General features: G+C 43.2%; 1 protein-coding gene and 1 long non-coding RNA gene across 5 annotated transcripts in view; one reads left to right on the top strand and one right to left on the bottom strand.

Moving 5' to 3' along the window:
• Positions 1 to 2,167: 2,167 nt before the first annotated feature.
• On the bottom strand, positions 2,168 to 14,310 carry LOC308595188. Its single transcript, XR_014011884.1, has 2 exons — positions 14,246 to 14,310; positions 2,168 to 2,394 (listed from the first exon to the last, which is right to left on the bottom strand). It is a non-coding gene; the product is annotated as an uncharacterized lncRNA (long non-coding RNA).
• Positions 2,341 to 24,289, top strand: part of RBM47 (RNA binding motif protein 47) — a 91,234-nt gene continuing 69,285 nt past the window's right edge. For 3 of the 4 annotated variants that reach the window (XM_081208908.1, XM_081208906.1, XM_081208907.1), the window contains exons 1-2: positions 2,341 to 2,477; positions 3,538 to 3,653. The gene's annotated coding sequence lies outside the window, so the exon portion shown is untranslated. The remainder of the gene's footprint in view (positions 2,478 to 3,537; positions 3,654 to 24,289) is intronic. The other variant, XM_081208901.1, reaches the window with a different exon arrangement.

The following is a 24,289-nucleotide window of genomic DNA, read 5'->3' as shown; positions in this document are numbered from 1 at the left end:
CCCCCTGCACCCCCCACGCTACGCCACTGGGAGCTGGGAAAGAGCAACGGGAGCTCACCCTGTCATGGGGATTTGAACCATCAACCTTCTGATCAGCAAACCCAAGAGGCTCAGTGGTTTAGACCACAGTGCCACTCGTGCATAAAGTGAGGTTGTCAACAATCCTGGAAACCAGGGGTGCCAACTTGAATAAAATAAAATAAAATATTCAACTCCCCTTAATAATTTTATAGGGGGAGCTGAAGACACCTCAGCCCCTAGGAGTTGGCTCCTAGGCTGGCAGCAGTTCCCATTGAACTACCTGTGGCCATATTTCAAACAGTGAAAATCTAGACGGAAAAGTTGTTGAGCTTGCTTCAACAAAATCGCAATAAAAAAAAATTGCCGTTACGTCCGGATTTTCCTGGACATTTCCCCACACAGACTAGACTATTTAACTACTCTACCTGCTTCACACATCCTGAGTGCAGACATTTAAAGAACATTCATCGCACCCCTCCCATACACACACACACACACACACACACACACACTGGGAACCATAGTTCAGGGGTGCTGGGAATTATAGCTCTGGCCAGGGATCAAATGCAGTCCCCAATATTCTTCTTTGGGTGAGTTTTCAGATGACTATCCAGTAACAAAAGATCTTCCTGATTGAGATTCTACACATCATTTGCTAACCCTTTCACTGCCTGCTAGAGGAGTAGAATCTCCATCTAGAACAAAGGGGTGGTAGCAGCAGTGCTTTTTTCTCGGGGTATGCAGGGTTACACATAGCCCTAAACATTTGGTGAATCTTTGTACTTTTGTCAATTTACTGTATTTATTTCCCCCGATTTGAATTATAAAATGGCGATTTTCTTGAGACAAAATGAGAGTACCCCTGAACATTTTTTAAAGAAAAAAAGTACTGGGTGGCAGTAATACTGGGATAATCATTCCTTTGCAAAACAAACAAACAAACAAACAAACAAACAAACAAGAATTGGTGGGTGTTATGTGCTAGCAACTCTTTACTGTCTTGTTTAATTTTACCCTTACGTTGAATAACCTATACGCCTTTGCTACGGTCTGAGGTCGAACCTGCATTTGTGATTTCCCAGAATGCGAAAAGTGGCATGAAATTGTCGCAGTCAGGGTTGCCATATTTCGAAAACCAGGATGCCCTGAAAGTTGTCAAGCTTCTTTTAGGAGACCCCCCAAAGTTGTCGAGCTTTTTTAAGGAGCAACGCCTTTTGGAAATCCATCCCCACCCCCGGATGTCAATTCCACCTTTGAAATCCCGATAATGTCCGAGGAAGTCCAGACGTGTGGCAGTCCTAGTAAAGACATCCTCGCCCCCTCTCTGGTGCATACAGGAAATTAAAAAAAGGCAATGAGAAACAGCGAGGGGAGCAATGACCTCACTGTGTTTTAAGCAGCTAAGGCATACATAGACCAAGATTTTTCGCCAATTGCTACACACCGAATTCCCCATGCAGTGGTCAGGGATGATGCGAATTGTGGTCCAAAATATCTGGAGTGCACCAGGTTGGGGAAACCTCTCATGGAAGCAAGGTCATGTGGAAAAGATCCTCAGAATATGCCCTTAGTATTCTGGTGTGTTCTTCAAGTTTTATTTAATCTATATATCATCTATCTATCATCTATCTATCTATCTATCTATCTATCTATCTATCTATTATTAAGGGAAACCCCCAGAGTTTTTTTAGACAACTCCCAAAGTCATGGAGCTTTCTTTAGTACAAAGGCTTTTGAGTTACAGAGCTTTTCTTCTTCTGGCCTTTTTGGCACAATTGCCGCTTTCCCAGGACACCTGCCTGATTTCGGGGACATTGTCCAGGACGCCGTTTTTGGGGACGTGTTCTGGAAAATAGGGATGCCCAGCAGCCCTAGTGCACGGTTATCTACCTTGCTGAAACAGCAAGGACGATAAACTGGCCTTCGGGCAGCTAGCCGAACAGGATAAAATTTCAGTTCAGATTTATGGGAAGTTGTTGTTGGGGGGGGGGTGGAATCTGGTTTGGTGAGTTTGAAGGCTGGGAGTAGACAAGAGACAACCTCACTACTGTGAAGAAAGGGAACTGTCGGGGCGGAGAAGGCCTGAGACCGACATTTCCCACAGCTTCAGCAAAAGAGGCAGAAGACTTAAGTTCTGGAAGCGGAATAGCTTAACTTTAAGGCTTTATGCCCAGTCAGGAATTTGGTCTAACCGATTAGCGCTCCTTTTCGCCTTTCTGGAATGCGTCTTTCAGGCCCATGAGAAGGGAGGGTATTTTTTTTCCTTTTTGGGTTGGCTCATTACAACTTTTTCGCCTTTCCAGTCTCCAGAAAATTGCCAAAGGACGAGGCGAGTGGTATCTCAACACTTCTCGTCTGAACAGGCCAACACACCTGCAAATGCAAAAAGATGCATTAACTTGTGGTCCAGATTTTCCGGATTCCTGAAAAGGCTGCTAAGCTGACTTTCCATGCAGGTAGGCAGACTTCTTGGTGCCATTGTGTGGGCTTTGAGGCTCCTGTCTTCTCCTCAAACTACACTTTCCATTCTTTTATTTTTAAGTTTCCAGTTTTGCATTCTTCTGCAGCTGTTCTTTGAGACTTCCCTGACAGCTCTTTGGACATCTTGCTTAGCTGCATATACCTTAATTCCTTCCCCTTATTTCCCATGTTCCCGCAAGTTTAATATTATCAGCTGCTGGTCACAAGGTATCGTCTACCTGGAATTTGTATCCGAGATCAAATTTCTGCAAGGTATTCCTTCCTCGTCAGCTTGTCAGCTTGATTTCTTATTTTCGATGCCATACTTGCAAGCTCTGCATGTTCCGTTAGTCTGCTTCTTAAGCTATGTTATTGGGATGGTAAACTGCTTTTTATTTTTTCTTTCTTTGTGTGTGTGTGTGTGAGAGAGAGAGAGAGAGGGAAGGTCGTGTTCTTTCTTTTGTTTTAAGAGCAGAATTGGCTGACCTGCTTGTCTCAAACTTTAAGAATTCCTAAGTGAATAAACCCACCTTTGTGCCCTCCTCAGGAATAAAGGGTTGCTGTAGCTCAAAAAGTAAAAACCAGGACACCCCCAAAATGGTTGAGGTTTTTATTTTTTTGGAAACCACCAAAATTGTCGAGCTTCTTTTAGACAAACACCAAAGTTGCTGAGATTTATTTTTTTTAACAAAAATGCCCAAAGTCCGGATGAGTAGCAACCCTAAATTAGATCTGAATGACAATGTATCTATAGCATTGTATTATAAGAAGAAACCCCCCCCCCCCAAATTGTTGAGATTTTTTTTTTAAGGAAAACTCGCAATTTTCTGATTGGCTTGCCTGAGATCCAGGACAAAGCACCGCAAATTCCCCCCAGACGTCAATTGCACCTTTGAAATCTCGGTAATGTCCGGGAAAATCCGGACGTATAGCAGCCCAAACAAACAAACAAACAAACAAATCCCTTTAGATCAGTACTAAACCCCGATATTAAATCAACACTGAAAATAAAGTAATGCTTGGCATGTTAACAAGATAATGAATATCCTTTCTCAGGGTTAACAAAAGACTTAGCAGCGTGTTGCATAGAACAAAATAGCCTTGAAGCTTATCTGAGATCCTAAACCCAGCTTGGCTGCGACTATGCCCCATTGAATTCAACAGGACTGCATGTGAGTAAATGTGGTTATTAGTACTGCACTGTGATTTTAAAGGGGGGGTGGATTTTTTATTTTTTATTACCAGCGGGCTTGCTCTGACTGATCCATTTGGTTAGAAGTGACTTTGGCTGCAATCCTGCACAGTATTAGAGTGTAATATTTCCATATTATGCAAGCTTATTACCAAGTAAATATTTATAGGATGGTCCTATAAAATCCCAAGGACTCCAGTGTGACCAGGGTAGGAACTGGGCTATCCTTATGTAGATGAATTGTATCATTTATTTCCAGTTTCCTGAATTAAAATCCTAACAGGAGGAAGGCAAGGCAATGATAAAATCTCGATAATGAGCATTATTTCATCTCAAAACATGCCCTTAATTCTACCCCATCTGTTAATTGAGGTCATCTAAGTGGTGTTTCTGTACAGAAATGTCGGCTCTAGGAATGTTTTGGATCTCATAGCAGAGGGAGCTTTCCTGCTTTCTCCCCTTTCTTTAAAGTTATCTTGGACACAGTGGCGTAGCGTGGGTTGTCAGCACCTGGGGCAAGGCAAGTAATTTGTGCCCCCTAACCCGTGGATTTGCGCCCCCTAACCAGTGGATTTGCGCCCCCTAACCCTAACCCCCAGATTTTGCGCCTGGTGCGGCCGGCCCCCCCTGCACCCCCACGCTACGCCACTGCTTGGACAGTTGCACAGCAAGTGTCCTTTTTTTGTTTTAAAGAGAAGGAGACCGGCATTGAGCTTACTTGATTTCAAGGGGAAAAGAAAACTATTTGGTCTGTTGCAACAAATATGTAGCAAGTCGTTCTGCTGTTATGAGTCCTGTGATTTCCCGAGTTTTTGCAACCTTCTTTTCCCTTGGTATGCAAGTGTGGGATACAGGTGCCAGAATGCAAGGGTGGAAAGATCATGTGCGGTTTAAGCAGAAACTTAAAAACCGAATTCAGCTTACACTGTGGGAGAGGAAAACAAGATAAGAGCAGAAACATGCTGTTTCTTCTACTCCCCCCCCTTTCCTGGGAGAGCTTTATGGGCAAAATGAAAATGCTGTCTAATTATAAATGGAGAAGGAAATGTTCCTGTGCGTTTGTAATTCCCCCCACACACTCGTATTTTCCATACAAGTTAACACAGAGGTGGTAGCAGCAGCCCAATCTACCATCATTGTGTGATTTCAACCCATTGCACTTTTCACTTGTGATGAAAACATTACAAAATCATGCATTCGTCTCAATTTGGACAGGGTGCTGTTGACTACGGCCAATTGGATTCTGGTTAAGTGTCCGCTTGTGAAAGCTTCTGCGTGCAACTGTTTCACCTCCTCAATATGACTTTGGGACTGTCTATCTTGTGAACCAAAGAGGCTTTGGATTGAGCCCATTTTGTGGAGCGTATGCCTGGCGAATTTCTTAACAAGAAGTTCTGCGTGCGTCTCCGTGACCTTCTGGTGTGAGGCCGGGTCCTTGGAAAGGAGCCCGCTCACCCCAAGAGCAACGTCATGTGTTTGAAAAATGGCATGCAGAATGAGATGCCTTGATTCCTGTGTCCCGTGCAAAAAGGACAGAGTGTCCTTTGGGGTTTTCTAAATTGTGTTTCACAAAGCACTGCTGCAAAAACAGCTACTGCTTCTCCTCCGAAAAGTATTTTTGCTTAAAAACCCATTTTTTAATGGCGTGACCTCTCCCCCCCCCCATACCTAATAGATTAAAAATCTGATGGAAGATACACTCATTTTATGCATCTGGACTTCTTGCATATGTTTTTCCATACTCTGGCAAGTTGTAGAGACAATACCTGTGACCCCCTCTTTCCAGGCAATGATTTCAACAGCAGATTCACCTAAGAGTTTGTTCTGCCATGACCTGAGCAATCGTAGGAAGCCACGTTGTAGTACGAGATTGTTTTATTGGCTTTGGGTTTTCCAGTATCACATGGTCATATCATAGTGCTGCAAACCCATTAATCATTTTCAGCCTGTCATTATAAAAGATGTGGTTTTTATCATACTAAGGCTGAAATCAGTAGGCATTTCAAGTAAGACAAGGTTAGCCTCACATGTTTCTGGGATAAGGCCCCAATGAACATAGTGGAACATCTCGTGAGCATGGGCAGAATTGCACTGCATATTAAAATGAAATCAATGTGACTTAATGTGATTAAAATATGTTTTATTAGTGGGTTGCGCCTCCCCCTCTGTGCTGAAAGCTTTCATCCATTTACAGCATTATCAATATGTGATTTTTATGTAGCAATAAGCCTGGAATCCTAAAGACACATATTAGGAAATAAATCCCCTATGCTCAGTCCTGCTTAAGCACCCTTCATTCAGGCTGTAAGTCTGACAAATATATTCAGGAGCTTATGAATAGCCTTTCTGCCATAATTTATGCTTGCATTTTATATCATAAGAGTCTGTATCTTTGTATTTGGATGCTCGTTTCATATTTTTCCATATACAACATGGGAAGAGGGACTGTCCTTTTATTTGTTTCCAGTCAAAAGGACTCTCTTAAGAATTTTTTCCCCCTTAGACTTTCTCCCCTTCCATAATAACATGGTTCATGGTACACCTAGCTCTTGCCAAGATCAAACACATCTTCTCAGTATCTTTGTCAAGATAAAGTCAGTTTTGTGTAGCTGGAACCTAAGTGGTTTGGGTGACACAACATCTTCAAACAAGCACAATAGCTTCTTATTAATTGCAAGGACAACAGACATGCTAAGATCTGGAGGTAGTTTTTATAAGAGTACAGTAAGCTCTCTCATTCAGTTTTCTTGATTATCTTAATTGATAGTGCCCTGTCATGTTTATTTGTGTAATAATTCTAAGCCGTTTTTCATGCTGATGGATTCCAGGGAGGTATACTGCAATCATCATCATCATACCATATAATAAATAATCATATCACACATCCTTCATAAAAATAAAACTGAGAAGTAATAAAACTATCAGTAAGGTGGAAGCTTACTGATAGATTGGGTTGGTCAGGGTTGGTTGAAAGACAGATCATTGGCCAATTCTCAGTCAATGATCAAAGATTGCTGGCATTTTTACTAACAATTTGCTAAGCAAGACCTTTCTTATTTTCTTCTGTACGAGGGGAGACCCAGGATTGCTTAATATATGTGAGTTACGCCTTAAAACAATTTAGAGATCCTGTGGGTTTTGTTTTGTTTTGTTTTGTTTTTGGTAAAATCAAATCACATTGGTAGATCATGGGATACTAGAAAATAACTAGAGCCTACAAGACTGAAATCACCACACATGTAGTGATTAGCTATTATTCTGCAAGCATTTTATCAGTCTCATTTTGTATTTTAAACAGCTTTATTTGCATGTAATTAGTAATGGACTTGCAATGATCCATGGCTGGTCTATTAAACAGAACTCCTGTTCATCCAGACTTCCAAAGAGCCAAATAATCTGTGTGTCTCCTTCTCCTACCCATCTCCCCTTACTTCAGTCCTGTGGTTGGAAAAGGTTGTACATCTTTCATTTTACCTTTGATCTGGCTGGCTGGGTGGCATGTTCTGCTGGAATTGTCCTGCCTCTGCTGGAGGCAGGAGAAAACCGATAAATTCCTCCCGGCTGCCCTGTTCTCCAGCTACAATGCAACCATCAGATAACAAACCCCTTAAATCTCTCCCCTTTCAGTTGTAATTGCAAGCCGGAGGTAGGCGGGTCTAGATCCTATTTACCAAACCCGACAACATTCCAGCAGAAGCTCACCTCGCCAAATCGGCTCTGAGTCCTAAGTTATAATGTAAAGAACTAACATTCCTTTAGAAACCGTAGAGGTGCATGGAGCTAAAATGGAATGTTAGTGCTCTTCAACATGCACAAGCAATGCTGCTTTAAAAAAAGAAGAAGAGTTTGGATTTGATATCCCCCTTTATCACTACCCTAAGGAGTCTCAAAGCGGCTAACAATCTCCTTTTCCCTTCCTCCCCCACAACAAACACTCTGTGAGGTGAGTGAGGCTGAGAGACTTCAGAGAAGTGTGACTGGCCCAAGGTCACCCAGCAGCTGCATGTGGAGGAGCTGGGACGTGAACCCGGTTCACCAGATTGTGAGTCCACCGCTCTTAACCACTACACCACACTGGCTAAAGGACTTGGACAGTTAAGTCCAGTCAAAGGTGACTATGGGATTGCAGCGCTCATCTCGCTTTCAGGCCGAGGGAGCCAGTGTTTGTCCACAGACAGCTTTCCGGGTCATGTGGTCAGCATGACTAAACCGCTTCTGGCACAACAGGACACCATGACGGAAGTCAGCGTGCACGGAAACACCATTTACCTTCCCGCTGCAGTGGTACCTATTTATTTACTTGCACTGGCATGCTTTCAAACTGCTAAGTTGGCAGGAGCTGGGACAGAGCAACGGGAGCTCACCCCATCGCGGGATTTTCAACCACCAACATTCTGATCAGCAAGCCCAAGAGGCTCAGTGGTTGAGACCACAGCGCCACCTGCTTGCTTGTATTACTTTGAGCCAATAGAGGATCCTGGAAAGCAGTTGGGGAGAGCAGAGTCTGTATAAACCAGGTCTTGTTCCCTTTCACCAGGTTTTGTGTAATCTGCGTGAGCGAGACACTTTTGGCACCTTTGTAAAAAGTACGGCAATCTGACACACTGACTACAAAATATAATTTGCAATCTAATTTAAAACAATGATGATAGCACCATGGAGGAAGTGAAAACTAGGAGGGAAACTTCCATTCCCATCAGAGAAGGAGGATTGTGCAAGCAGGGTGAAAGAACGCACTTGGTTTTCAGTTTCGTGGCCTCTAAATGAACTGCCCAGGGCGCATAATGCAAAGAACAAAGCTGGAGGGTGGGGAAATGCAAAGTGAAGTCTCGAAGCACATGGAGATGGCACGCCTTCTTTCAGAACAGGTCTTTCTGACTCCTCTAGAGCTCCAAACTGGGTAGGAGACTCCTCCCAGTAGAGGCTAGTTTTTTGGGGCAAGCAGGCCACTGCCCTCCAAGTTCAGTCTATCCTCCTACCAGCTTGTCTTTTTACCTACAACCAATCCAGAACCGGGCAACCTGCCAGCTACTCCCTCCTTAGGGTTGCCCTGTAGACTTCTTCTTCTTCTCTGGCGATCCCTCATAGTGGAGTAAGATTGTCTTCCATAAACACGGTCTTAACAGTGAGTCCGTAAGTGACTGTGGAGGCCAATTCTGGATTCACACGTCCTTCCACAGTGGGGACATAGGTTTCCGGGTGGGAGTTGATCACGGTGAGGGTTTGCCAAAGGTGCCTTCCTCTTAGCTCATTTCTCCCTTTTGTCTTGAGTTTGAGCGTCTTCAAATTCCATGACACCTTTAGTAAAGGCTGTTCTCTAACTGAAAAGCTCGCATGCCTGTGTTTCCCAGTTGTCTGTGTTCATACTACATTTTTTTAGATTTGCCTCGAGAGAGTCTTTAAACCTCTTTTGTTGACCACCAACATTACGCTTTCCATTTTTAAGTTCGGAATAGAGTAGTTGCTTTGGAAGACGATCAACAGGCATCTGAACAGCATGACCAGTCAGCGAAGTGGATGTTGAAGAATCATTGCTTCGACACTGGTGATCTTTGCTTCTTCCAGTACACTGGCATTAGTTCGTCTTTCTTCCCAAGTGATGTGTAAAAATTTTCAGAGACACCCGTTGATGGAAGTAGTACTCATCAGGGAAGAAGATGGGGACAAAACTAGAATTAGCTGGCTCCTACCTATCATCAGCTCTTGGCTCCACATACCGTTGGGCTCCCTGGCTTCTGTCCCACCAGTGCCAAGCGGCATCAGCCACCACTGCCACCCCATCCATTTCTTTTCAAGTGGACATATCTGAGACTGTCCTCCGTTACAAGGGGTTGGACTCTTAAGGCCCTCGTGACCCCTTCTGACTGCATGATTCTACGATTCTGTGATTCCTCCCACTTTGAAATGATCTCCTTCTCCCCTCCCACAGGTCACCGGTCTGTTCTCTGCGTAGAGTAAGTAAGGTCTGAGTTCAGGTTAGCACTCACTTAGAACAGCTTCTGGAGCCTTGCATGGTAGAACCCTTTGCTCCCAGTGAGTATGGAGCACGGAAATAACCCTATCAGCACTTACCTGGAATTAAGACCAGTTGGTCCCATAGGGTTTACTTCTTAGCATACATGTTTGGGATTGCCCTGTAAAAGGATGCTTACTGTCGTGCAATAAAATATCCCCTTCTCAAAGAACTCTGAACTGGTTGCAAGCCCAATACATACATACATACATACATACATACATACATACATACATACTATACCGCCCAATACCCAGGGGTCTCAGGGCGGTTCACAGAATAAAATCAAGATGTAAAACCACAAAATACCTAATAAAAATAAAAACAACAACCCAATAGCCGCCCCCATAAAAACACATTTTAAAAGGGCATAGGATGTTGATAGGATCAACCAGGTTTGCCTGGTTAAAATGCAGCGTTTTGCACCTAAAGGTGCAAAATGAAGGCACCAGGCAAACTTCCCTGGGGAGAGCGTTCCACAGATGGGGGGTGGGCACTGCAGAGAAGGCCTGTTCTCGTGTTGCTACCCTCCAGACCTCTTGTGGAGGGGGTACATGAAGGAGAGCCTCAGAAGATGATCTCAGGGTCCGGGTAGGTTCATATGGAAAGAGGCGGTCCTTGAGGTATTGCGGTCTTGAGCCGTTTAAGGCTTTATAGGTCAAAACCAGCACATTGAATTGGGTCAGGAAACTAATTGGTAGCCCATGCAGTTGGTCTGGGATCGGTGTAATATGCTCAAACCATCTTGCTCCAGTGAGCAACCTGGCCGCTGAATTCTGCACCAGCTGAAGTTTCTGAACCGTCTTCAGAGGCAGCCCTACATATAACGCATTGCAGTAATCTAACCTTGAGGTTTCTTTTACATGGGTTGCGGAATCTGCATTTAGAGCTGATGTAGTTTGCTTCATAGCAGATGCCCATTTCTTGTGGAAGGGGCTTCTTGCCGGGTAGGGGCAGAGCCACTGTGCTAGCTCCCCAGCAAGTAGGTTGGCATAGCTTCCCAGGAGGGGGCAGATGACGAGGAAGTTGGCGTGGTGCAAACACATTTCAGAGCCAATCTGGTGCTCCCGCTGGCACTTTTTCACCATGCCGACCTCCCTGCTCCCGGTCAGCTGCACTGACTCACCTGTAAGCTAGCATAGCATGTACCCCCCATCCATGTAAAAAGCCGCTTCTGATTCTTGGGATATATTGAAATCTCTGAAGCACAATGATTTGTGGATTCTGCTCCTTCTCTTGTAGGGTTTGGTGCTTCTTCTACTTAGCTGCAATATTTTTGTACATTCGCTATTGTAATTTGGGGACCACTAGCCACTGTAGCTTCTCACTCACAAAACTTGCAGTTGGTTGCCTGTTAACCCATCTACCTGTCTGCCACAAGCTGCTTTCATGGTCTACTCTGCTGTGATTGCAAAGGGCTGAGAAATTAAATGGTTCAATACAGGTAATGATATATTTTTAAACGTTATTTTTTATTTTTAAGAGTTATTTTATTTTTAAGAGTTATTTTTCCAAATAATTATGGTTGTAATGGTTGGAGTCAGATGCCAAGGCTTGTCTGCTTCCCTGATTTCCAGTGTGCTTTAAAAGACAGCTGAAATATATTGCATACATTTCTAAGGTATTTCCCCATGTAAACTCTAACCATTATTCTTTGGCAAATAATAGAGGGTTTAAATGCTTTCAAAATGGAGAATAGGTTCTGTTTTCCTCCTGCTTAGTCAATGCAGTTGATGAGCCATTTGAGTCATGCCTGTACACATTTGAATAGTCTCTCCACAAAACTACGTTTTTATTTTTTGTTTTTAATTTCCTTTTGCTCTTAACTTATTTTTGACTTTTTATAATGTTATTGTTTGGTTTTATGTGCTTCTGTTGTTGTAAACCGCTATATTTTAATGAGGTTGTTGTTTAGGCGTTTAGTTGTGTCCGACTCTTAGTGACCCTATGGACCAGAGCACGCCAGGCACTCCTATCTTCCACTGCCTCCCACAGTTTGGTCGAACTCATGTTCATAGCCATCTCGTCCTCTGTCATCCCCTTCTCCTTGTGCCCTCCATCTTTCCCAACATCAGGGTCTTTTCCAGGGAGTCTTCTCTTCTCCTGAGGTGGCCAAAGTATTGGAGCACTCAGGGCTGATTTCCTTCAGAATGGATAGGTTTGATCTTCTTGCAGTCCATGGGACTCTCAAGAGTCTCCTCCAGCACCATAATTCAAAAGCATCATTTCTTCGGCGATCAGCCTTCATTATGGTCCACCTCTCAATCCCATACACCACTACTGGGAAAACCATAGCTTTAACTATATGGACCTTTGTTGGCAAGGTGATGTCTCTGCTTTTTAAGATGCTGTCTAGGTTTGTCATTGCTTTCCCCCAAAGAAACAGGCATCTTTTAATTTTGTGACTGCTGTCACCATCTGCAGTGATCATGGAACCCAAGAAAGTAAAATCTCTCACTGCCTCCATTACTTCCCCTTCTATTTGCCAGGAGGTGATGGGACCAGTGGCCATGATCTTAGTTTTTATGATGTTGAGCTTCAGACCATATTTTGTGCTCTCCTCTTTCACCCTCATTAAAAGGTTCTTTAATTCCTCCTCACTTTCTGCTATCAAGGTTGTATCATCTGCATATCTGAGGTTGTTGATATTTCTTCCGGCAATCTTAATTCTGTCTTGGGATTCATCCAGCCCAGCCTTTCGCATTATGAATTCTGCGTATAAGTTAAATAAACAGGGAGACAATATACAGCCTTGTTGTACTCATTTCCCAATTTTGAACCAATCAGTTGTTCCGTATTCAGTTCTAACTGTAGCTTATTGTCGCACATAGAGATTTCTCAGGAGACAGATGAGGTGATCAGGCACTCCCATTTCTTTAAGAACTTGCCATAGTTTGCTGTGGTCGACACAGTCAAAGGCTTTTGCGTAGTCAGTGAAGCAGAAGTAGATGTTTTTCTGGAACTCTATAGCTTTCTCCATAATCTAGCACATGTTTGCAATTTGGTCTCTGGTTCCTCTACCCCTTCGAAATCCAGCTTGCACTTCTGGGAGATCTCGGTCCACATACTGCTTAAGCCTGCCTTGTAGAATTTTAAGCATAACCTTGCTAGCATGTGAAATGAGTGAAATTGTGCGGTAGTTGGAGCATTCTTTAATGATACTGCAGTATATAAATATTTTTTTCTATAAATTAAAAAAATGGCTAAAGCTTGGAAGGGCTTTGCTTTCTGCCATTGCAGAGAATCTGAAGTTTTCTTGTACAGTATTACTTAATTTGTATCTAGCTCCAACTTCCATGGGAGAGTGGATAACTTGTTTCCATAAATATTTTGAAATGCAGCCGTTTCTGAGCTTCTCTCTGAAGACTGAACAATTTGACAGAAGCAAAGACAAACCAGCTCAAAGAGCTGAACAGTTAATGCCTTTGTCCCCACTTTTCGCTTTAAGAAATAGAAGCAAAACTTGTTTTCCACTTATATACTGGTTCCCATCCAAGAGAAGCATCAGGTCTGCAGCTGCTGAGCTGTACCAATAATGTACCAAAAATTCACCCGGGTTGCCCACTGGCCCAAAGATACTCTTTATTGAGCATTCGTCTTGATTGACTTTCAAGGAGATGGTTGGCTATTTAGTTCAGATTTAAATAGTGTGGCATTAAAGCAAATGTTCTCCCACCCTTTCCAGGGCATTTCCCTATCACTCTCCTTATTGCAAAAGGTCCATTGTTTGGGGTTTTTTTGGGTGTGTGTGTGTACATTTATTGCACAAGACTTCTAACCAACTATATCTGTGCAACCTGAATTTGTGACCCCATCCGAAAACTGAGACAGGCCAGAAGTGCCCACTTTGTTCTGCTTTGACCTCACTGCTCCGATGGCAATATAAGAGAGGAAAAATAAACAGAATCGAATAGAGTCATTGAGCTGGAAGGGACCACAGGGGTCATCTAGTCCAACCCCCTGCAATGCAGGGATCGTTTCCCAAATGCAGGGATCGAACTCACAGCCCTGAGATTAAGAGTCTCATGCTCTACTGACTGAGCTATCCCTGATGGAATGTGGAGGCATAGTTTTGCCTTTGGACTCATTTACAATTTAAGCAACTAAAAATATTCCAACATAATTGCCAACAAACCTAAGGTAAGACCTTATTCTCCATAATGCTTTTGCAGTACAAATCAGAAACCCCCATAGCTAGTCAAGAACTACTTTGAACTGAAGTACAGCATGCTTCTTTTTCCTGAAGCGGACCTCTTGTTTTTGCTATTCCGTGAGGTGCTGGGAGCGAGACGGTGGGCCTATGCTCCAAAGTGGAACAGAAGCAATTTTAAAAATAATAAGCCTAGCGCTTGATTTAGTGACTGCCTTGGCAGGGAAATGATTGTGTCAGAAGAGATAGTACTCAAAGCTGCCCTTAACTCTGTAAGATTTGCATGGTTTCTTGGTACGAATAAGACTAACAAACAGGGAAGGGGGACTGGAATTAAATTCAGCATAACAACCCCCCACCAGACTAAAAAAATAATTATCCATACAATAAGAATCTTAAAAATATTCACCGAATGGGAAGCATATCATCTTCACTGCCTCCTGCAGCAGCAAAATTGCAAGTTTAGACTTTGGAGCCTTAGGAAACTTTGTTTTGCCTCATTAACTGTGCGACTTTGGAGTTTGCTCCTACCCTGTAGAGGAACATATGGGTATTTGTCTGGGTCTTAACACTGAGTACACTCACTGCTATTTACACTAGTATTAGAGCTCATGGTGGCTTATGTCAAGGTGCAGAATAATATAGATTTTAAAAGGGCCACGTTGTATTTGGACACAAGAATGGGTGGAGGGAGAAGGCAGGAGAAACCCTCCTGTATACTGAAAATGTTGGTGTTCAAAAAGAAAGAAAGGGAAAGTTTGCCTCCTCCGAAACAGGAGTCAAATCCACAACATACATTGAAAGCACATTCCGTGTGCATTCCTTCTCCTCAAAGAATCAAGGGAACTGTCATTTGTGCTGAGCAGGATCCTAGGATTCTTTGGGGTAAACCATGACCGCAAAAGTGATATAAATGTGTTTTAAAGCAGGCATCTTCAACCTTCTAAGACCCAGGACCCACTTTTAACTGAAATATACAATTGAGATCCGCTTCTTAACCTTTAACCCTACATTTGCACAGTGGCAGAGTTCCTGCTGTCACCCAGACTGGATCAGGCCGCAACACACTAGTAGCTTCTCCTGAGCCACCAGTTTATTATAAGAAAAGCTGCTCCCTTTCCCTTATGGGGTATTCCGGAGCCCGTATAGAGTCCTTAAGTAGGTTCCCTATCGGCAGGAGAAAGTAATAGAGGCCAACCAGAGTATATTGAGAAGCAAAGCAGCTAGTAAGCCTGATCTTTATCCAAGGAGCTGTTGCAACAGGGTCCCCACTCACCACACACAGCAGGGAGGAGAGAACCCTGAACAATGGTGTGCAAGCCCTTATACAGACTTTTGAAATTGCCCGCCCTGTAGCCCAAGGCTACCCCCGAAAACATCATACATACATCCCAGAAGGAGGTGGCCTACAGCAGAAATCCTGTTTGCCAGGATGCCTGATAATGGTCACTGATTGCATTACCTGGGCAGCCTGGCCATTCTTATTACTTAGTTCCTGAGTCCAGGTCACAAGCTCACCCTATTCATACACAAACACGCCCTTAAGACAGGATTTGCAAGCAAAAAGACAATAGGAAGGCTTTCCCCATTTGCCCCACTTACTGCGGAGGAATATCTGAGGTCATTGGGAGAGTCAAAATGGCTTCAGGATTGCTCTCCCATGCTATTTCAGACACATGGTTCATATATTTAGGTCTGTGTGCATTTATGAGCATTTATTCCATATTTGCGACCTTAAAATTCTTATAACAAGTTGAAGACCAGCGCTTTAAAGGCAGTGTGTATGGAACCTCGATCCATCCATAAGCATTTTGAGGGATGTGAAATGGCATCTGAGAACAGTCCCTGCGTTCAAAAAGAGCTGGGATGTGAAGTTGCGGTGAATGTGAGCATTTACCGCAGCTTCACATGCCAGCTTCATCTCTTAAAATGCTTACAGATGGATCAAGGTAGGTTGGTAGGTCAGCAGGTTGGCTTGCAAGCAAAGGGAGTCAACTCCAGAAATCTTGACCTATGCAAACCAAGTGTTTGAGAAGCAAGCAAACAAAATGTCTTAAAGTTTGTGTGTGTGTGTGTGTTTAGGGGCTTAGAAAATCAGAATGCTTCGTGCCCATACTCCTGGACATGCCGAGAAGGATAAACTGAATTCGAGAGTTACAGGAATGTGGAGGGGAAGGAAAAACACAAGAAACAAAAATGCTGGAAGCAATGTAGGAACTGCAAGTTTTTTAAAAATAAAAATATGCAAGTTGTGAAAGCTGGGGCTGCTGGTAATTATTGGGCTCAGAGCAGCTGGCATGAAGAGGGGAATTCACTATTTTCTTCCCTGCTTTGATTGCGAGGAAATCCCACCCGCAAAAGCTGGTTTGTGCATTGGGAAGAAATGCTGCTTTGGTTTGGCACCAAAAGAAGGGCCAAGGCTCAGGGGCAAAACACATCAGGGTCAATATTCTGATCTATATCTCTTTGAAACCCTAATGAGCCGCTGTTAGGGATTGTGGGATATTCACTTAAGTCAGTCAGGGATGTGATTTGGTATAAGGCAGCTTCCTGCACTCCCGAAAGATGGAGGGAAGTGTACTAAAATATTACAGTGGGCATTTGAGGAGATGGAAAATTGCAACAACGTTTTCTCCACCAAGGAACAGTGCAACTCGAGAAAAATAAACACAGTAAGAATGAGTGCTGAAATACAATGGCAGTGCAACCTTGCTTATTTTGAAGCAAGCTCCACGGATAATAAACAACCAGACTTCAGCATCATTAAAATTGCAACCTGACTGTCCAGCGTTTCCATGCCATGCTGAACTGGGTGTGAGAAGATTGTTAATGGCCATTTCTTTTTCTTTTTGGGGGCAAATGCATTTTATTAACTTATTATTATAGCACATACACACATGACACTTAGAAAACAAACTACAAAAGAAAACACAAAACAAATGTTAAACATATATCCATAAATCTGCAAGTATCTGCACATGGACTTATGTTAATGGCTCTGCCGCAGACTCAGTCAAAATATATCTCGTTGATGCACAGAATATAAAAAAAAACCAAGCAGAATAAATCAAAGAAAGAGAAATGCAAAAAAAAATTAAAAATGGCTCATCTAAGGAGGTTATAAAGCAATAACTTATTTCCATAAGAAGGCTTGCTGAAATAACCAAATCTTAAGTTGGTGCCTGACACTCATTGCAGATCATGCCAATTTGGTTTCACTAAATCAAGAGATTCGGGGCCACCACACTAAATGCACCATTTCTTGTTGAAGATAGTCTTAACAGTGCCAGGCTCCGTCAGACATGCCACAGTGGCGGATCACAAAGACTGGGCAGGGGTGTAAGGAATAAGGTGATCTTTTAAGTAAATGTTAACTCTCTATGCTAACAGTAGGACCATGAAGACAGACCAGTAGCATACAAAGGTGCTTTGTGTTGTCAGTGGCTAATGTCTGACAACACCCGTTCTCCATAATTCTGTTCAAGGGCAGCCCCACATGGAGTCCATTTCAGCCATCTATTCTCAAGGATACTAGTAGTTGAACCACCCTAGACGAACTATCATGATCCAAGAACAGTGCAGCTGGCAAATGAGCTGCAACCGTGTTTAGCAGTGTCCGCATTATTCCGAGCATCGTCAGCAATTTTAGCAATTTTTGTGAATGTCTTTAGCAGATAGAATTTATGCGCTGCATCTTACATCCCAGACTCTGCCCATGTATGACTGCTTCTGTCTGTGCTTACGAAGGAAAAATTCAGCAGAACCATTTTACGGCTGTGCTTCCTTTTTTGTCTGAACTGCCTGGCCTTTTAATGAAGGCTTTCTTATAACCGTAAGCAAACCCATTGTCCTTTGCCAATTCTGAGCTGAAGGAGTTAAATGAAAACATGTCTAATCTCTTTATCCTTGTCACACACCACTCTGCTATGCAGTAATACACCAAAGAATTTTTCAGAAAGCAAAGGTTGGGGACATGGAATTGCTCTCTCTGTGGCTAAGGGGAGAAAGAAAATATGGAACAAACTCCTGTCTAATTTCAGTGTTACCCAGTGAAGTATTTTAGGCTTACAGGGTTAGGCAGGGAGGGAGGCCAGCGTCTCAAAAACATCAGCAACTGATGGCTGATTCTGTATTGTCCATTTTTAAAAGACAGAACTGCAAGACAATTTAGGAGAACTAGTAACAGCTTCTTGCAAATCCTTGGCATGGTAGTAAACCTGTGCAAACAACAGCTGAACGGCTGCAAACTTGCAGAAGGAGTTAATTGGGCAGGGCTTTTCAATTTCCTTATGCAATACCTGCAGAGACACAGTGACACGTAGCACAGAGATTTTGCTTTCAATATATGTTTGTTCCTGCTTTCTGCAAATAAATTCTCAGGTGTGTCAATGGCACTTTGCGAATGGATGGCTCTCAAATCCGGCCTGTGTTTTATTCTAGAACAAGGGTGGCTGACAACAATTTCATGTGGGTGGCCCTGCCAAATGGTAAGTCAGAGTTTGGTGGTATAAACGCCTTATGATTTCACCTGTGGCAGAGCGCATGTGCGCAAAACCTGTGAAGCTCTTACTGCAAGGTGGAACCTGTTTGTTCTGGAGCATGATCCCTTTGGACCATGATGCGGGTGGTGCTGTGGTCTAAACCACAGAGCCTAGGACTTGCCGATCCGATCAGAAGGTCGGCGGTTCGAATCCCTGCGATGGGGTGAGCTCCCGTTGCTCAGTCCCTGCTCCTGCCAACCTAGCAGTTCGAAAGCATGTTAAAGTGCAAGTAGATAAATAGGTACTGCTCCGGCGGGAAGGTAAACGGTGTTTCTGTGCACTGCTCTGGTTCGCCAGAAGTGGCTTAGTCATGCTGGCCACATGACCCGGAAGCTGTACGCCGGCTCCCTCGGCCAATAAAGTGAGATGAGCGCCACAACCCCAGAGTCGGTCATGAGTGGACCTAATGGTCAGGGGTCCCTTTACCTTTACCACTGTAGTGGCCACAGAAATTGATCACCCCTTGTCCTATAATTCAGTCCACTCTACAGCACCAATACAATGGTACCTTGGGTTAAGTACTTTATTCGTTCTGGAGGTCCGTTCTTAACCTAAAACTGTTATAAACCTGAAGCACCACTTTAGCTAATGCGGCCTCCTGCTGCCGCCGCGCCGCCAGAGCACAATTTCTGTTCTCATCCTGAAGCAAAGTTCTTAACCTGAGGTACTATTTCTGGGTTAGTGGAGTCTGTAACCTGAAGCGTATGTAACCTGAGGTACCACTGTAATAGCGAATGCAGGTATTGAGTGTTGGCAGAATTGCAGCCAGAATGAGGCAAAGAGCATGTTCAAGACTTTCCAAAGTGCAACATGTGGGGCTTACTCCACCCCAAAACCAGTCCACGCACAGTAGCCACAGAATTTTGAGTGCCAGTTATGGGGGAAATAGGGAAAGGTGTGGAAGGGTGAGTGGGCAACAGAATCTCAGAGGATGGAATGGATGGCAGGAAGCCTGGACAGGACAGGATAGGATACACAGATGAATTTTGTTGCAAGCTCCATTTCCCCACTCTTAATTCAGAGTTCTGGAAACTCTGTCCCTGTAAGAGATGTTTTTTCCATTAAAGTGTGAAACAAGAGGGTGTGAAGACTTATTTCCACATCTCTAGAGAGCTTCTATTTAAAGTTCCAGTTGTGGCGGATGACTAAGATTTCTCAATCTTTTCAGCTATAGCATTATTTTGCTCAAAAAGGAAACAGTTTGATTTTTCTGTGCGTTTCGATGTCTGTCTTCGCAAGACTGCCAATTGGCAATTGTGGCGAGCTTTCCTCTTCCCTCCTTTAGCTTAAGGAGGTATCATATAAATTTCTGGTTGCTGAATAATACTTTTCTTTTGGATTAAATGGGAGGCAGACTTCAAGGCCCCACCCCTGAGTCACTTCACTGGGCCCACACTCTTTTGAGGGCAGGTCATTGAAGTGCATCTCTCTTTTGAGGAGGGGCCTATCCAATTGCACTTTCTGCAGGCAAGGCAGAACTATCCATTCCAGCAGACGCAGACTGGAAGGAGGCAAGATCAGAACAGTAAATCCCAGTGAGATACAGCAGGCGGCCTCTCCTGGGGTGTGTATGTGTGCTGTGGGCACACAGAAAACAGACTTGTTAAAATCAATATATTTCGCATGGAACGTTATCCATTCTTTCATTGTGTACTATTGTGCCCAGAACCAAACTCTGAGAATGACTAGTCTATGGTTTGATGATGATGATGTCCCAGAAACAATTAGAAGAAGAGGTCCACCATCATCTGTGTGGTTCATTCAGAAAAGGATTAGTTCATTTAAGAGAAGGAATGATGGGGGACATAATCCCATTTAGGTAGCAGCCGCACTCCTGTTGCCTTCAAAAGCTTCCTTGGATTTTCTGAGGTCTCCCCCTCCCCCAGTCCTTTATCTTGCAAGGAAACAAAAGGAAGTGGAAATAACTCTGAGCAGAAAGTAATGCTGGAATAAGACATGTGGGGCATCGTGGTTTTGTTAGTCATTGCCTGTGAAAAATAATAATTAATCACCACTTCAGGTTTTATAACTGCAGAGATACTTTTTAAATTGTCGGCTCAGTTCTTGCTCTTTGTTTGGAAGTGGGAAGGCAACCTTGTTTAGGGACGTTTTTAATATTTGGTGTTTTAACGTGTTTTTAATATTCTGTTGCGAGCCGCCCAAAGTGACTGGGGAAACCCAGCCAGGTGGTTGGGGTATAAATAATAAGTTGTTGTTGTTGTTGTTGTTACAGTATTATTATTATGAGATAAATTAAAAGATGATATGCCAGTTGCGGAGATGTTCATTTGCAGCACAGTCCTGTGTATGTTTACTCGGCAGCAAGTTTGGCAACATTCAATGGGACCAATTATTACCAGGTAAATATGCATAGTATCACAACTTTCTTAGTACAGTGGTACCTTGGGTTACATACGCTTCAGGTTACATACGCTTCAGGTTCCAGACTCCGCTAACCCAGAAATAGTGCTTCAGGTTAAGAACTTTGCTTCAGGATAAGAACAGAAATCGGGCTCCGGTGGCGCGGTGGCAGCAGGAAGCCCCATTAGCTAAAGTGGTGCTTCAGGTTAAAACAGTTTCAGGTTAAGAACGGACCTCTGGAACAAATTAAGTACTTAACCCGAGGTACCACTGTATCTCCTGAGCTGCGGTTCTTTTAAAGCACTTATTCAAAATCATCCCTCTGTGTATACAATAGTTCCTCATGCTTTAGTGTAATCAAATAACAGAACGCAGGGCAAGGCTATGCAGATAGAAGCATCCTTGATTCTTAGGGACACCAAGGGCAGGGAGCACATTGAATTCTTAGAAAAATAAAACACTGTACTTGGGGGATGATGTTGCATTGAGAACAAACTCTTCCGAATAATCAGTGACCCAGTAGGGAATGCAGGCCATTCCTTTCAGGGTTCCTTGCCATATACCTTCTGTAAATATATACATTTTGGGGACTGCATGCCCACAATTGGAAAACAGCCTTTACCAAAGGTTTCATGGGCTTTGAAGATGCTCAAACTCAGGACAAAAGGGAGAAATGAGCTAAGAGGAAGGCATGCTTGGCAAACCCTCACCGTGATCAACTCCTGCCTGGAAGCCTATGTCCCCACTGTGGAAGGATGTGTGGATCCAGAACTGGCCTCCACAGTCACTGACGGACTCACTGTTAAGACTGTGTTCGCAGAAGACAATCTTACTTGGCTACGAGGGATTGCCAAAGATGAAGAAGACTCCCCCCATTAACCTCCCAATTAATTTCCAAGGTGTCCCCTTTCTTCCCCATTCAACTACTAAACTCACTTTTCACCTTCCCAATCTCATTTTTAAGCCACCCCTCTCTTCTGTTTTCTCCTTCAGCCCCATGTCCATCACTCTTTATCCCCCTCCTGTTGTGCAACCCCAAACTTGCAACCCCAACCCCCCTCCATGGAAACATCCTGCATCTTCTTCCTCCCGTACTTTGCAAATACTAGGCATCCTTTTCACCTTTTGACCAATGATGCCCTCCTATTCTGAAAAACCCTGGCTTTCATCTCCAATCCAATGTTTCCTGGTCCCTTCTTTTCTGAAAACTCCTTTGCACCCCCATTTTCAGCTTCACTCTGTTTTCCCCTCCCCTCACAAGCAGATTAGCCCTGTTTTCATGTCTTCACCTCTGTCCCGTTCTGAGAAGACAAAGGATGCGGACCCCTCAAATATTCTATCATATTTTACCCCAACCTCTGCCATTGTTCAAAACCTCTGTTTTCCCGTTTCATTGAAACTTCTGCCATTGTTTTAAACCCCCCACTTTCCCCCTTTCTCACTTCTACTCTCTGGTCCCTGCTATTGTGTAACTAGCCATCGCTTTTGCTTCCCTACCTTGCTCAGATTTCATGCAAATTCAGGTTTGTTGATAAGGCACTACAGGGGTTAAATATACCAGTTATGGGGAGGGAGGGGGGTCGCGACTCGGCAGAGTCAATGGGAATGTATGGTGTTATTACAATTTGTTGGAAAAGAATACGTAAGGAAAACAATAAAGATTTACTTTTTTTAAAAAAAGAAAAAGATAAGGCACTACAGATCTTCCAATGCTGCATGGTGACGTTCTTACTTTTTTATTATGTAGACAGACAGGCACCTCCCATCATCGTAACAGGAGTGCTTGTGAATTTTCAGATATTTTAGCATGTTCACAACATTCCCACCAGGGTAGAGAAATTCCTGTTTCTGGTTTGCAGGATGGGGGTGGTGAAATAAATTGGCAGGCAGCCTGCAGTCCTCTCAAATTTAAATTGCCATTAGAGTAAGTGACTAATCCAAAGTTGTTTGGACAACTCTGGAATGCTTCCCAAAGTGAACATTTTATGTTCTGCATGTAAATGTGTGATACCAGAAGTATTAAGTAAAGAGCTTTGTTTTGAAAAATATACTACTTGATTTAGATATTAGCTTTGAAACAAGGGTGGCCTAGGATTCCATTGTGGGAATTCTTGTTTGACAACTTAATTAATTTCCAGCAAAAGTATTTTCTTACCTTTCTGTTCTGGAATTGAAAAGTTCCAATGCCAGCTATAACTAGTTTAATTAAACATAGAAATCTATAATCCTGGCTACAGTTTCCCAAAGCAAGCAAGGTGCTTGTATGTGTGTGTTGTTTCTTTTAAAGAAACTGCAAGTTTAGTAGACATGCATGTAAAATATTCACTTTAAAAACCTACAGAAAAACCTGTAAGACATCTTCCTCACTCATATCCATTTTATGGCACTTTCTCCTAGGATCCCCACGTCAAAGGCTGTAGAACTGGAATCATGGAGAGCTATAAACTGCTAACCCTGTTTTTCCTGAAAAGAGGGCAACAATTTGTTGCAGTGGGGGGGGGGGGTGTTCAATGTGAACAAACCTTTAGGCATTTCTTTTTAAATTCCATTCCTCTCAGGCACCTCTCAGTAAGCAGGAATAGAGACAACTGCAAGCTAGGTTGAATCCTATTTGCTAGTACAGTGGTACCTTGGTTTGCAACCGCTTTGGATTGCAACTGTTTTGGATTACAACCACGTCAAACCCGGAAGTGCGTGTCCCTTTTTTAAAAAAATTACAACCAATTTTTTTTGGGAGGCCCCCTTGGCGAAAGCGTGCCTTGGGTTACAACCTCTTTTGGTTTACAACCGGACCTCTGGAATGGATTATGGTTGTAAACCAAGATACCACTGTACTGGACAAATGTGCATGCATAAATTGGCGATTTTGTGCCAGCTGCCTGTACACATCAGTTATGGGTGTTTTGTCACAGTAAAAAACAAAACTCAACAACTTGGGAGTTTGTAAAAAAAAAAAAAAAAAAAAAAAGCTCCACAGTTTCAGTAGTTTCCTTTTCCAATTACATCAACCCTAATAGCAGCTAATTTAACTTTTAGAAGGGCACCCCCATCACCTCACCAAAAGGCAAAACAAGGAAGTGTATTATGCCCCCAGTAAATGGAAAATATTAAAATCCATCATAAAGCCTTTTAAACTTAAAAATCATTGTAGATGTGTTGACCCATAAGAAAAGTGTCAGAATCTATACCTATATAAGCCCAACAAAAAGTCACAAAATAATGCGCAAGGTTTATATGCATAAAGCTAAAGGGTAAACAGAGTGGAGTGGAGACCGGGGAGAGCTAGTTTGCAGTAAAGATATATGTCTGCATCTTGCAAGAGTCTTAAGATGGTATGTGGGCAGAAGCTGCAGACATTCAAATGAGGTTTTCCCTGGTTTTTCACCTACCAAGGAATCTGCCTGTTTTGCCTGAGGGTGGAGGCAAACTAGTCTGTCTGTATATTTCCAAGGATGAGCAATTTTCTTCCCCAAAGTGTAACTCGAAACCTCAAAAGCACCTGCAGAGTTTCATTGAGAGCCAGTGTGGTGTAGTGGTTAAGAGCAGTAGTC

The sequence above is a fragment of the Podarcis bocagei genome (assembly GCF_964188305.1).
Source record: "Podarcis bocagei genome assembly, chromosome: 9".
Lineage (NCBI taxonomy): Eukaryota > Metazoa > Chordata > Lepidosauria > Squamata > Lacertidae > Podarcis > Podarcis bocagei.
The sequence above is the reverse complement of the archived record's forward strand: the minus strand, read 5'-3'. Positions and strand labels throughout refer to the sequence as shown.